Consider the following 4167-nt stretch of genomic DNA (forward strand, 5'->3'; position numbering starts at 1 on the left):
TTTTTTATGATGGGTAATTTCTTACCAGAGGAAAGAAACATTATACACGTGTGTTATGTTTAATAATTTGAGCCATAGTTAATTTTTATATCAAAGCGAATAGGCTTCCCATTTTCTGTTGATCAATTCAACGAAATGATGCCGAAAAAAAAACTATCAATTATATATTTGTCTCGCGACCTAGTAAATAAATGTTGATGGGTAATAATTTCAAATTACACGATCTCCTTCTTGAGATTGCATTAAATTTTCTTTTTATGTATTCTGTTTTACATAAAATACTGTAACTTCCCGTGCAAGTTAAATAATTGTTCTATAATAATTCTCCATAATAAACAAACAAACATATTCATAAGAGATCCATGTAAATATGTGTGCCATGACACATTTAAATAAACTAATAATAATAATAGTTTTAAATTTTGCCACAAGGGCAATCTTTTGGAGATAAGTCAATTACATCGACCCCAGCGTTCAACCGGTACTTATTTTATCGGCCTCGAAAGGATGAAAGGCAAAGTCGATCTCGACTGAATTTGAACTCAGACCGGCGCGCTAAGGATTAAGCTTGCGCGCCGCCTTAAACTAAATGGTAATAATAGAATGTGGTTTATAAATTCGTGTGTTTGATTCTGTGTGCTTGTGGGTGCATAATAGCAAAAATATTTACTTCACTCTGTTCAGAATAATTTGCTGAATGTAAATCACACTTCATGGAAACAATAAGTTTTATATATGGAAAATCTTATTACTAAGCGGCAAATTAACCGTATAACCTCTATATTAAAATATATGTCAATTAACACAATCTCTTATTTTTTTAAAACAATAGACGCTGTTCTACATTATTCTATTCCTTTTTTTAAGGTATTATTGTGTTCTTTGAGTATGATTTGTTTATTATTTCCAGCAAATCACGTTCAAGATACATCTATTTTCACATTGCAAGCTCACATCATGCTTGGTTAAAACTCATCCATTAACATTTTAAATCGTTCACGACTTAACAACCCTCCCCTGATGGCAATGTTTCACCTAAGGAAATATTAGCTTGTATTTCTAGCGAGTCGAACGAATTTCTTGGTTAATTTTTTTTATATATTACAATGTCGTTATGGCAGCGAGCTGGCAGAATAGTTAGCACGCTTAGCGGTATTCCGTCCGTTTTTATCTTCTGAGTTCAAATTCTGCCGAGGTGCACTTTGCCTTTCATTTTTTCTTAGTTGAAAATAAAGTAGCAGTTGATCCTTGTAATTGAGTTAATCAACGTAGTACATTCTCACAAATTACTGACCTTCTGGCCAAATTTGAAACCAACATTATAGTATTTGTTAAATCTGTGGTTTGTTGAATATATACAACTAGGTCTAGTAGTTTATTTTTCGGTTATGAAAAGGCCAGTCTTAAATATATTCTTTGCGGTGTAATTATGACAACTTTGTTATTCATTCTTCCATCTGATGTCTTTCTTTCTCTCTTTCTTTTTCTACTTTACATTGGGATACGCTACACAGTCAGCGGTCCATCTGAGTGACCACTAATACTGTCATTAACTATCAAAATAGGGGCTGACAAACACATCTCAAATAGTGCTACAAAAAATCACACAAATGAACAAGAGATGGGCGTCCACGAACTTATGAATTGTAGGCGTGTATGATCTTATGAATTGTGCGATGCAATAATTTTTTGAAAATAGATTTCAAAATAAATGGAGACTATGCATATTGGCTGTTGTTTCAAGAATATCTTTATTTAGGTTTTCAATAGGGGAAAAACCACTAGTGATTGTCAGAGACAGTACTGGAAGACAGTTAAGGTTAGTGTATTTGCCTTTTTAAGTGTAGAGGTACCTAAAATTATCTCAATCTCAATATTGATAATGTTTAAGGAAACAAAGTGTATCTTTCTTGCTTTTGTTGTTGCAGTAATTTGGATCTGTTCTAGCAGATATATCAGACCACATTCCGACTTCTACTGGCACTTAATTACTCAGTCTTCATCAGCAGTTGCCTTTTGATTTCTGTTGAAACAGAAGAAACTATCACGGCTTATTTTCGTCCTGTGTAGATCACATTTGTGTTCGTTGACTAAGAAAACTGAAAGACTGTAATACCTGCGTAACTGCATGAGTGCCTGGAGCTAAGAGCACGAACATCATTACTGTACAAGAACTGTGAGAGACAAAAAGGACTACTGAGATAACAATAATTTCCTGAATTCATTATTAGAATCTGTGAGTGACTGGATAGACACAGTATCAGGTGAAGTGTCATTTTGTATTCTTGTCTAGCTAAACAGATTGAGTAGCTAGGCAAATTGATTAAGTGGTGGTTTCCAACGCGTTCTGACAAAGGACTGCTGTGCATTGCTATTATTTCAGCGCATAGCAAACTTTAATGACAGTCATTCAAATAATCCACCATCTTTAATTATTTGTTTGACATATAGTGTATGTTAAGCCATCCTATGTACATTCCATTTCTCAGCTGTCAAGGTAAAAGCGTAGTCACCTTTCTGACGGTAGTTCTAACTGCTATATGAATCCATTCTAGAGACTTATTATAGATTCGGTGAGTGGCATTATATTTGTACCAATATTAGAAAACCCTCTTGCGTATGTGGCTTTCATGGAGGTTACTTTGATGAGAAACATATTCAAGCAAATAATGGCATCTGATTTTTTTTTTTTTTTGCTTGTTTGCATCTCATTTGAGGCATTTGAATGTGAAGGGGATGAATTATTGAAGAGGAACATAAATTTTTTTAGTTGTAATTGTGTATAATGTACACAATAATTCTAACAGTTGTAATTAAAGCCAAAAAGTGCTTTCAATACGGATAGCCTTACTAGACCGTCTCGTCATTTTTATGTCTAAATTCAAGGAGAGAAAGGTATGATTTAATTCAAATTCTCCTTCTAATACTAGGAGGTCATCTGAACGCGAAGTTGATCCCGTGTAACTGTAGATAGCGGAGCACAAACTGAAATTCATATTAAAGATGGACAATAGCTGAAACTAGAGCTATTCTTCGGCGAATAATAAAAACACATACAGAAGTGTTAAATGCAATTTCACAGTGGTTTTGTGTTGTGTTCATAGAAAAATCTTGGTTGAAAAGTGAAAGACAAATGTGAAAAGTATAGGAAATCACTATTTGGCAAGATATCATAAAATTTGAATGTAGTTTGGTAATTGCAACCACATCTTCTTGGTGCAAGTCAGTTTTACAGATACACAGAGCGAAGCAAACAATTAGGCACATACACAAGTGCAAGGCTCTATTGTGTGCAGTCTAAACGTTTTTAATTTCTCATCGCCAGCTGTGCGATGCACTGATGCATCCTTAAAATCAGAAACGTTTACCGTTGCTGCTTAGCTCCAGATAATCCTACAGCAAGTCTTCGTTGTTCGGTCTAACCACGACCGTCCTGTAAATTTGAATATATTTATATGTACATTATCGACTCAAAATTTGCTACAGTATAACCGTACTCTGTAACTCAATGGAAATGCGGCTGCTACTTCTAGCCTACCTAGCAACTTCATAGAATGTTTACTACGGTAGGTAGTAGACAACAATTTACTTTTCGCGTTTAGCCTCTTTTATCCGCATTCTTCCTAATGTAGACACATCACAAAACTTAATGAAATAATTATCTGAGCTTTTTTTTGTGTGTGTGATTTATATTATTCAGTTGTGTCTGAGAAACATAAAGTTAACCCTACACAATGTATCCTTCTGGTGACATCAATTATTCTAATTATCGATGAGTAAATTTTCTGTACTTTCGATTATGCATTTTATGTTCTACTAACAGATGTTTGCGCTTCAGGATTAATTACTCCTTCACTGTTAGATACAAAATAACAGAATAACATACATACATACATTCTTTTCTTTTCTTTCCTGGGCGTCTAATAACACAGTACGTGTACCACAGACACGCGTTGTTGTTTTTCTTGCTTGCACTTGTTTATATATGTACTCACACACACATGCATATGTGTGTCTATACGTATATTCGTGTATATATAAATATATATATATATATGTGTGTGTGTGTGTACATACATATATATGTATATATACATACATATATTTATATATATATGTATATTTATCTATCTATCTATCTATCTATCTGTCTATCTATCTATATAT

This window comes from Octopus bimaculoides, chromosome 21 (assembly GCF_001194135.2).
Source record: "Octopus bimaculoides isolate UCB-OBI-ISO-001 chromosome 21, ASM119413v2, whole genome shotgun sequence".
Lineage (NCBI taxonomy): Eukaryota > Metazoa > Mollusca > Cephalopoda > Octopoda > Octopodidae > Octopus > Octopus bimaculoides.